The sequence below is a fragment of the Rhinopithecus roxellana genome, chromosome 10 (assembly GCF_007565055.1).
Source record: "Rhinopithecus roxellana isolate Shanxi Qingling chromosome 10, ASM756505v1, whole genome shotgun sequence".
NCBI classification, from domain to species: Eukaryota; Metazoa; Chordata; class Mammalia; order Primates; family Cercopithecidae; genus Rhinopithecus; species Rhinopithecus roxellana.
In genome coordinates, this window is record NC_044558.1 from 47,673,376 (window position 1) to 47,685,170 (window position 11,795).

Genomic DNA, 11,795 nt, shown 5'->3' on the forward strand with positions numbered 1-11,795 from the left:
ACAATTAAAATGTTTTAAATTTTAATAACAATTATATCTTGGAGATGACATTTTGAGTAGTTTGAATTTTTTTCATTTAATTTGCCTAAGTTTGTCTAAGTTTTCTAAATATTTTCTGGAAACCATGTATTTTGTTTGTAACAAGTGGGGGATCTAGTTATATGAAAAAAAACTCATTCTTTCTTTAGTTGATATTTTTAGTAGCTGATAGTTTTGTGTGATAAAAGAAAGATATTTGGTTATTGTCCCTGTGGGACATATTTTTTTTTTTGCAGAATGCTCTCGCTGCCATACGCCCCCATACCTACCTACAGAAGATGTACACACCCTTCAAGACCCAATTTGAGCCCACTTTCTGAAACTAAGAAATATTCCCTTATGACATTAGTGAGAACTCATTCTCATTTTCAAAGCACCTGTAGTGATAGCAATAGTAATAATACCTAATGTTATTTAGGTGTAACAAGCACTGTAACAAGCACTAAGATTAGCACATCATTTTGTCGTCTAAAAAATCACACATTTACCACCTCTCAAGCTTGGTGTTTGGTCAGTGGGGATCCACACGGTTTCAACATGTGTATGGAGAAGTGTTATTTCTATTTGGGGCCGATCCACCCTGACCACAGCATGATGTTCATCCACAAGGATTGCAAGGGGTTCAGATTTTGTAAATCTAAATGTCATTAAAACTTTAAAAAGAAGTGCAATTCTTGCAAGGTCATGTGGACTAAAGCATTCCAGAAAGCAGCTGGTGAAAAGCTTACAGTGGATAATTCATTTAAATATGAAAAATATAGAAAGAAACCTATCAAATACCAGTGAGAGCTATGGAATAAAACTATTGATGCAATGAAGAGAGTTGAAGAGATCAAACAGAAATGCCAAGCTAACTTTACAATGAACAGATTGAAGAAAAATAGAGCTACAGAAAGTTCAGGATATATTAAAGAAGTCAAGCAAAACATCCATCTCATCAGAGCCCCTCTGGCAGGCAAAGAAAGCAGCTGGAAGAGAAAATGGTACAGCCATTACAACAGGATGTGGACATGGAAGATGCTTCTTAAAAATCTCACTATAACTATTTCTATATGTACACTTGAAAATGTCATTTGGAGATTTGGAACTGCTAAATTATTGGTTTATTTTTTTACGTAAGGTCACTTAGATGAAAAGTGATTAAAATATATATTTCCTACATTACTGTCTACAAAACATCAGTTATTATAAATGTTAGATTGCATCTCAATGTTAAATCTTCACTGATAGATGTAGTTATGGAAATCATGAAAATTCTGTTTATAACTATAGAAGTGAATTGTGGGTGTAAAATGGTCATGCCATTTGGATAATGTCACAAGGCAGCATTTATACGGTAACTAATGACAAAAATTCATGGCTAGTGAGATATAAAATAAAATATTTGCAGTAAAATATTTCATTTATTAATGTTATAGAATCAGGGAGATACAACAAGGAACAAACAATTTGTATGACAGAGTTGAATATCTTTTATTTTGACTTCAGTATTTCCTGTTTTGGTTTATTAGCATCTTAGAACAGCATAATGGCATCGTTTGATGAGGCCTAATTATACTGGACTGTTTTGACCTGGTTACCTGGTTTAGCCATTCTGATAGGTAATTGTGGATGTTGTAAATGAGAACTGAATAATCTCTGCCTGGAATGGCACTATACCCTATAATTTCCACTTTGGAGAATACTCAGTTCTAAATTGTGATTCCTGGTAGAACAGGCTTTATTTTTCTAGCCTAGCAATGACTGAGAAGCAGAGGAATCCCAGTGCCTTTTAAAATGTATTGTGTGGTTTTCTTTTAAAAAGCTTCTAATTGTTTTTGGAAAGTAGAATTTATGAGTAGAACATCTGTTCATTATTTGCAGGTAAAATAAAACCATTTTTTAAAAAAAATCACACATTTAAGTAGGTGTTAGCATCCCCATTATACGGATGAGGAAACTAAGGGAGTGACACAAAATACCTTGAATTATAAAAAAACATTACAATCTAGGTCTATCTGCTTCAGACTACAAGCCCCTGTATTACCACCTGTATCTTGCAGGGCTCTGAACATTGCTACGCTGGCTTTCTTTCTGTCACAGAATTTTAAACCCATCTTCGGCAGGACAACATTTTTGAAGTACTAATTTTTTCCCTTCTCATATTTTCCACTCCATTTGCAGAGATACCAGGTCCTGAACTCGTTGCCACAGGGGAAAAATATGATAGATCCAAAAGTAGAACATAGCTGAGGAGACTCTTCTGATAGACTGGAAATTCTGTGAACTCCAGGACTGATAGGATATTTGGGACAGGCTTCATGAAATAGAGCAGGTCTTCCCTTCATTAACAACCCTTCTTTCCACTCACCAACTCTTTAAAAGGGAAAGGGGGAAGAAGGAAGGCCAGGAGAGAAGCAGGGAGAGCAGTGACCTAGATGGCTATCCAAGAGAGGAAACCTATATTCCAGTTCTCAGGTTTGAGTTGGAGAGAGTGAATGCTTTGGGTACATATGGAAGTAGACATGGATCTTAGAGAGTTTCAGAAAAATTACTGTGCCTCAGAGTGTCATGAAAACCTCAATTACAGCACTGAAGGAGAGGTAGACTTTGGTTCTAGAGAACCAAAGGGACCAGAGAAGAAGGAGCTTCTCAGAGGTGATCAACAATGTAACCATTACCATCCCTTGGGTTGTACAACTGGGGAAACTCCCTGGCTTGGTACCAGGAGGGAGGTATGGAAAGCTGCACGTGAACCCTTGTGTTAGTCTATTCTCACACTGCTAATAAAGACATACCTGAGACTGGGTAGTTTATAAAGGAAAGAGGTTTAATTTACTCACAGTTTCACATGGCTAGGGAGGCCTCACAATCATGGTGGAAGGCAAAGGAGGAGCAAAGTCACGTCTTACATGGTGGCAGGCAAAAAAGCTTGTACAGGGGAACTCCCATTTATAAAACCATTAGATCTCATGAGACTTATTCACTGCCACGAGAACAGTATGGGGGAAACCACCCCATGATTCAATTATCTTCCACCTGGCCCCATCCTTGATATGTGGGGATTATTATAATTCAAGGTGAGATTTGAGTGGAGACACAGCCAAACCATATCAACCCTGTTTTCTGAACACTACTAAAATTCAGTGTTATTATATATGACCCGGGGTTTAATCTAGTATAGTGGGAGTACAGGTGAAACAAAAATTTGTGATTGTTGTGTCTGAACGATGAATTCAAGGCTATTTTGGCATACGTGTAAAGTTTTTCACAATTAAAAAAATACTTTAATTTTAAATTTTCTGTCTTTAATAATATCCCAAAGGTCTTAGAAGACACCAGCAATTTAGTTTCTTTCCAACTGCAATGACCTTGGGCATGACTGGCCCACAATGGATGAGTTGAACCAGGCCATATGCATTATTTAGGAAGGCCCTGCCAGCATAGATCAATGCAAGAATAATGATGGAATAATGAATGTCTCATTGATACCTGCAAGATACTGATAATTTATTGCTTCCCCTTTCTCTTTGATCCTATTGAAACCTGCAAGATACTGATAATTTGTTGCTTCTCCTTTCTCTTTCATCCTGTGCTTTAGACCTTACTACATAAAGCCCCTGGAATTTATTGTTAAATAGGTACATGAGATATACAGTAACATCATAAATGGATTTTATCAAGGAAGAAGCTAAAACTACAAAAAATCCAAATACCTGGCCCAGATAAGATAGCAACAGGGAACAAGTCCAGAGTTTTAACCTAGTTTTTATCACAAAAGTCTTTACTCTTTCTTGTATACCATACTCATTCTCTAGCTCCTTAAGTTTAGGGACTTTGTTTTAACAAATCTTTGTATATCCCACAGTCTAGAAATAGAAACCCAGAGTCAAGGTCCTGAATTTTAACCAGTTGCTTGCAGAAATCACATGACCTCTACAGGCCTCATATACTTCACTGATGGCTAGATAATAATAGTTAACATTTATGGACTACTTTATGGTAGACATTGTTAAGCACGTCATATACATTAGCTTAATTAACTGTCAAGGCACCCTATACCTATGTAATAGCTATAATTAAATCATGTATATAGAAAAAGAATAAAAGACTGAGGGAGATGAATTATTTGGGCAGGTTCATAGAGCTAAAATTGTGGGATCATGAATCAAATGCAGGCTCTCTGACTCCATTCCAAAGCATGAACCCTTAACTACTTACTGTCTATACAGACTTCTATAAGACAGTTCCATGGTCTCTTCCAGCTCTACAGTCTATGACCCTGTATAATTGCAGACTTTCTCATGTAGAATCTTTCGGATTCCCTAACTTCCCTTATAGAAGCGTTTCCCTGTAATTATTTTTAAAAATCAAGTTGAAGTTCAGAATCCCCCACAGTTAGGATAACTCTCCACAGTTCACCCTTAATGCTGCTCTTACATGTTTATCCTGTTATTCCATAGTTCCTTTTAGCACAGTTTACTGTCTTCAAATGAGTTACACAAGCCAAGCTTATGTGTACCATGAATTTACCTCCACCCTTTAAAAAAATATAATGCCTCTTCTCCCAAAATTCCTTTATTACCCTAAACCTTCTTTTATCTATGACAGACACACCAGAAACATTTGCTTCCAGGTGCAGCCTGTACTAATCCACCCAGGGGCTGATGTACAGGGCACTGTGTCAGTGCTATTCGTCTTACTCCCTGGAATGCCCAGAGATACAAACGACGGTGCTGCTGGTGGGTTGCTGTTCTTGTGCCATGATGATTCCCTTCACTCGTTCTGGAGAAGCACATGAGAGCATGACCTCCGCAGACTGACTGACTAAGCCCAGCCATGGTCACGCCACACAGTAGCTGAAAGACCCTTGGCAAGTTATAAAACTTCTCTGTGCCTCATATGTAAAGCACGTATAATAATAATTCCTTCATAAGATTAGTGTGAAGATTCAGTGAGTTAATACACACGGAGGTTTTTAAAGAATTCCTGGTACATTGTAAGTGCTTAGAAATTTTATCTACTATAAGGCCACTTAACTCCTTGGGTCCCAGCCTTCTGTGAACACTTTACAAGGGTAAAAGCCTGTTTCCAAAACACATGGCAAGAGACAGTATATACCGTGGTGGTTAGGAGTAGAGTCTTTAGAATCAAAAAGACCTAGATTCACATTCTAACTCTTTGCTTGCGAGTTGTGTGAATTTGGGCAAGCACACCTCTCTGAGGCTGTTTCCTCGTTGTAGAATGAAGATAATAATATTATCTTTCCAGGGTGGACATGACAATGAGAAAGAATAATATACAGGGTACTTAGCCCAGATTCCCTATGAATTAGAGCCTGAGACAAGCTTATGTACTGACACTTTATTGGAGGATATAATCCCAGGACAGAGAAAGTAAAGAAAAAGGATAAATGGGGAAAAGGAGGGAAAGAAAATATAGATGGTGTGTAATCAATGTGGCCATAGCTTCAAGAGAAAACAGCTGGTTGTGCAGGGCACCTGCAGGTGGGCAGAACTGTTCATCTAGGGAAGGAAGGAAGAGGGATTTATCTACTGGCTCTCTGTGGTTTTCTGCCTCTCATTAGTAAATCTTCAATCCACATTAACTCCCGTGCACTTTTAGTTGTGTCACCAGGTCCTTCTAGGCTGTGACTGGGGAAGGCAGATCCCATATCCTGTCATGAACCTTCTGAACCTGAAAGTGGTGTGAGAAACCAGCACTTCCATGGATCTGATGAGGTTGGGTCTTGCCACTGGGGCTGCCACAGCTATATCAGAAATCAGCCTTACCTCAGGGGAGATTGACACCTGGCTGTGTCAAGAGATGAGGCTGGGCCCTTTTTTGAGTGAGCAACCAAATACCCAGGAAGAAAGCTGGGCAAAGAGAATTTGGGGAAGTTCATAATTTGTTCCAGTATGGCACCCAGTTCAGTGGCTGGTACTTAGTAAATAAATAAATGGTTGCTGACACTGTTAATGGTACAAACACATAATCAGAATGGTATAAATTCCAGAACTGTATGTGAAACCTGGGAATACCTTCTTTCCCTGAAAACTAGTTCTGAATTCTCAAGGTGATGGGGCACTGAGGGATACCCTCACCATAAGCCAGGACTGACCCAGTGGATAGAAAGTGACTACTGTATATTATGGTTTTGTTTGTTTGTTTGTTTGTTTTGAGACCAAGTCTCACTCTGTCGCCCAGACTGGAGTACAGTGGTGCGATCTCAGCTCACTGCAAGCTCTGCCTCCTGGGTTCATGCCATTCTCCTGCCTCAGCCTCCCGAGTAGCTGGGACTACAGGTGCACACCACCACGCCTGGCTAATTTTTTGTATTTTTAGTAGAGATGGGGTTTCACCGTGTTAGCCAGGATGGTCTCAATCTCCTGACCTCGTGAACCACCCACCTTGGCCTCCCAAAGTGCTGGGATTACAGGCGTGAGCCACCACGCCCAGCCTACTGTACATTATGTTTTAAGATTCCTTGACTCTCAAATCATTTTTTCTCCTTATCAGCCTCACTGTCTAAACTTAGGTGTGCAGTGTGTTTCTTGGGCATACACATAAGGGCTTCCAGTGCTCTGAGGGATAGCAGATGGGAAGGTAGACAGAGTCTCAGGGCTTTTGTGTGAGTAGGAATGAGAAAGGGGGCAGAACATTATGCTTGGGAGAGAGTCTTGATTATGTAAGTGGAATTAGAGATTTCTTAGGAAAAGGACTTTAAAGACAAGATGTGGGGAGGACTGAGGCACCATATTGGGAGAAGAGGAATGAAACTTGGGTGCTGAACACAGGCTTGACCTTACTTTATGGTTTTAGCTAGGTCTAAACCTTTGGCATTTGGCCCAAAGTTTTGTGAGTCTTAATAAGCCATGAATATCAAATGGAATTTCTCTGCCCAAAGTTAGTTAGAAAAAATCAAGGTTTAGGTCTGATTTAAAATATAAAACATTCTGTTATAATTCTCCATAAAAGGAACCAGCTCTCCCTTGGATAAATGGCTGATTCTAGGGCTAGGACAAGAAGTATAAAGTAGGAATCTGGAGCATCTTGTAGCACCAGAAATTAAGGAATTGCTCAAAAAACAAAACAAGGATTACATGTGAAAAGGACACAGGAGCCAACAGGAAGAGTTTCTAAAGGCCCAGCTGGAATAATTTGACAACAAAATGGATACCATTGTATTAGGTTATAACCCAAAGCATACTATACATATCCATGAGTCCATAATCATATGAATAAATAATTGAATATAGAAGAAATATGAGGAAAACAAATCTCTGGTGCAAAAGAATGCCAGATAACTTACTGATATCCCTTTCTCAAAGATGTAGAGCACAGCTCCTCCCTCCTTAAGTATGGCCTGCACGTGGTAACTTCCTTCCAAAGCCAATTGTGTAAAGGAGGGAAAAAAGTAACTACAGTGGAGAAATCTGTAAAACACTACCTCAACCAGTGCATCAAGGTTGACATCTACAGAGGCAAGTCATGATGACGGGATGATGTGATAAAAGTGGCACTTTAACTCTATGGTCTTTCTCCCCTCAAACCCATAAACCATGTTTAATCATGAGAAAAACTTAAGACAAATTCAAATGGAAGAACAGTCTCCAAAATACCTGACCAGTACTCCTCAAACTGTCAAGGCCATCAAAAACAAGGAAAGTTTGAGAAAATGTCACAGTCAAGAGGAGTTTAATGGCCAAGCTCAGTGGCTCATGCCTATAACCCCAGCACTTTGAGGGCCCAAGATGGGCAGATCACCTGAGGTCAGGAGCTCAAGACCAGCGTGGCCTTGAGCTGAAACCCTGTCTCTACCAAAAATACAAAAAAAAAAAAAAAAAAATGCTGGATGTGGTGGTGGATGCCTGTAATCCCAGCTACTTGGGAGGCTGAGGCAGGAGAAGAGCTTGAACCCAGGAGACGGAGGTTGCAGTGAGTCAATTTCATGCCATTGCACTCCAGCCTGGGCAATAAGAGTGAAATTCCATCTCAAAAAAAAAAAAAAAAAAAACAAAGAGGAGTTTGAGGAGACACAACAACGTAACGTCAGTGTGATATCCCAGATAGGATCTTAAAAAAGAAAAAGGGCATTAGGATAAAACAAAAGAAATCTGAATAAAATATGGACTTAATAGCAATGTAGTAATACTGGTTTATTCGTTGTGACAAATGTGCCATATTAATGAAGGATGTTAACAATAGAGGAAACTGGAGACAGGTTACACAAAACCTCTCTGTGCTATCTTTGTAACTTTTCTGAAAATCTAAAACATTCCAAAATTAAAATTTTATTTAAAAACTACAAAAACCACTTGTCTTACTCTGTCACCCAGGCTGGAGTGCAGTGGCACAATCTCGGCTCACTGCACCCTCCACCTCCCAGGTTCAAGCAATTCTCATGCCTCAGCTTACCGAATAGTTGGGATTACAGGCACCCACCACCACACCTGGCTAATTTTTGCATTTTTAGTAGAGATGGGGTTTCGTCATGTTGGCCAGACTGGTCTCAAACTCCTGACCTCAGGTGACCCGCTCACCTCGGCCTCCCAAAGTGCTGAGATTATGGGCGTGAGCCACCATGCCCAGTCTTGATTTTCCTTTCTAACTTTGGGCTTGATCATTATGTTATCATTGCTCTTGTGGGGGAATCTTTGAATATGTTCCTTTGGCTTTGACTCAAGCAGAGGTAAGCCAATTGACTGGTGTTGGCAAATGATAAACACGTAAGCTAAATAATTTTGAAAAAATACTTGTTGGGTATTTTAGGAGTGAGCTTTGCTTTCTGGTATCTACTCTTAACACTGTTGGCTATCCACCTGGTGAGATGACTCAATAGGGCACACATGAGTGGGTCTTGACATAGTGACTAAAAATATGACCCAGTGCAGCTCAAAGTGTAGTTGTACATGGTGTCAGGAGACCACATCAGAACTCGTATTTTTACAATAACAAGCTGTTGTGCTGCAACATTGAATTGTGCTTTACAGGGGAGGACTACACACCAGGAACAGACGATCCCTTGATAAACAAGAATCCTGTTTTTATTCCCTCTGTGTTAAAACCATCTGTCATAAGAGAAAAAGCAAACAAGCAAAATAAATAAAAGACTATCCAAATCAAATATTCATTTCTTCCCCTTGGTGGATGTAAATATGCTAAATAACATTTTGAATATTGAGGATTCTGAACAAAATAATAACTTAATATTAGTACTTAAACAGTTGGTCTTATTTTTCAGAACATATACAATTATCAGTTAGAGGTGATAGAAATATAAGTGATATAAGTAATATTACTTATAAAATATATATAAATATAAGTAAATAGTGGAAGAGGAATATCCATAAAACACAATGAACAGATACTGAAAAAATCTCAATTTTGTCAAACTAGCTGTTCAATACCATATATTGAGATCCCTTTGTGTGTTTTATTAAAAAATTGAATATCATTTCTTATATTTACAGTGCTTATTTTATGACTCAAATTATAGAGGATGAAAATGTACAAGTATATTCATAAATATACTATGTTGTTTTATTCCTCATTTTGGTAAAATACTGCCTTTTTCTAGAAGCATATTTTAAGTAAATTAATTTACGGGAAAATATACAGGTAAAATGTCAGAGCATTTGCATTTTGTACAAAGGAAACTATAGGAAGTAAAATTTTATGTATTAATCAATTTCTCTTATTTACTATTTATCAGCTTAAAAATATTGGAGTGAAACCCTATCTCTGCTAAAACACAGGAAGAATTAGCCGGGCGTGGCGGTGGGCACCTGTAGTCCCAGCTACTCAGGAGGCTGAGGCAGGAGAATTGGTTAAACTCGGGAGGCGGAGGTTGCAGGGAGCCGCGATCGCACCACTGCACTCCAGCCTGGGCAACAGAGCGAGACTCCTTCTCAAAAAAAAAAAAAAAAAAAAAAAAAACAGAGGCTGGGCATAGTGGCTCACGCCTGCAATCCCAGCACTTTGGGAGGCCTAGACGGGTGGATCACTTGAGCACAGGAGTTTGAGACCAGCCTAGGCAGCATGGCAAACTACAAAATTTACTCAGGAGTGGTGGTGTGCACCTGTGGTCTTAGCTACTCCGAAGGCTGTGGTGGGAGGTCAAGGATGCAGTGAGTTGTGATCACAGCACTGTACTCCAGTCTAGGCGACAGAGTGAGACTCTGCCTTAAAAAAAAAAAAAAAAAAAAAAAAGACTGGGAAACTAGCAACCTTGCCTTAATCACTTTCCAAGTATTTAATATTTTTTAAAACTAGTCTCCCGCCCCATGGGAGCATTTGGTAAATGCTCCCCATATAAATAAAACATTTCAGAAAATTTCCCTTGAGTGAGTGAAAATCAAAGAGCAGATCTGAGCCTTACTCGTATATTTTCTGAAAGGTATCAATCCATACCCAGAAAGCGTCTTTTAAGAGAAGTGATGTGTTTCTCTGCTTCAGGAGCTAAAGAGGAGATTTGATTGATGTCCTCAAATACTGGTCAAGTCTAAGGGAATGTTTTTAAAGATCTAAGGTTTAATGGGGTTTGAAGAGTTCTTTTTTTTAATCTGCATTCAAGTGGATATATTTTTCTTCATCATTTTTCCTGGTTTTGTGTTTTCTGAAATTGCCTGCCTGCTTGTCTCTTGGTATTTCTGAATTATTTCCAGTCATTGCTTGACTGGGAATACATTTCTTTTATACTACTTTATTGAAGTTTTGTTGAAAAAACAATTATAAGGAGAATGAAGAATGCAAAGCAGGTTGGTAATGGTCAGAGCTGCTGACTTTAATATAGAAATAACCTAGGCCTCAGGTGGGGGTGAGTGGGTGAAAGACAGATTCAGACACTTGCCTCACCACCCAGAGAGTGGAATGTCCCCAGTATCATGATTTCCTGCTTTCTTTGGAGGGCAGCCCCTAGGGCTGTTTGGAGGGGGAAGAAAAATCATTCCATTACATTCCTGAAGATTGTGATCATGTATTCCTTTCCCTTGCTGGATTCTTCATAAACTTGACGTGGCTCAGAGCCACTGCCCATCAGGCTGGTAACTACAGGCCTGAGTTCTGAATTCTTATTTTTACTTGTCTGTTCCTGCACCATAATAGCAGAATCACAAGTCCTGGATACCCTGATAGTCCAGTAAGGGGGGGTGTGTGTGTGAGCGCATAGGATCATAAACATAGTAATACTGACCTTCTATTGTCAGGGACAGTTTATGGGCCATATATGTAGTAGTGATCAAAACATACAAGGACCCTTGCTCACACAGAACTTTCTGTCTTAGTCTATTTTGTGCTGCTATTGACCTGAGACTGAGTAATTCATCATGAACAGAGATTTAATTCTTAAGTCGAGATCCAAGGTTGAGGAGTCCACATGTGATGAGGGCCTTCTTGCTGCATCATGCCATAGCAGGAAGCGGAAAAGCAAGCAAGCACATGCATATGAGAGAAATGGAGTCAAACTCACCCTTTTGTCAGAAACCCATCAGCCTTAACCCATTCACGAGGGCAGAGCCCTCATGACCTAGTCACCTCTTGGAGGACCCACCTCTCAACATTGTGTTGAGGATGAAGTTTCTAACACATGAACTTTGAGGGACATATTCAAACCATAGCACATCCATAGCACATTCTGAGACAGGATTTGAGCAAGAGTATAAACATTGGGTAGAGAAAAAGAAAGAAAGGAAAGAATGTAGGAAGTAAAAGAAAGAAGTGTTGGATATGATAACTGTTAGGGTGATGGGATGAAAAGATATTAGTGAGCAGGAGCT

General features: G+C 39.3%; 1 pseudogene; it reads left to right on the forward strand.

Annotated features, from left to right (window-relative positions):
- Positions 1-576: 576 nt before the first annotated feature.
- Positions 577-1,067, forward strand: LOC115900036 (annotated as a pseudogene).
- The last annotated feature ends 10,728 nt before the right edge of the window (positions 1,068-11,795 follow it).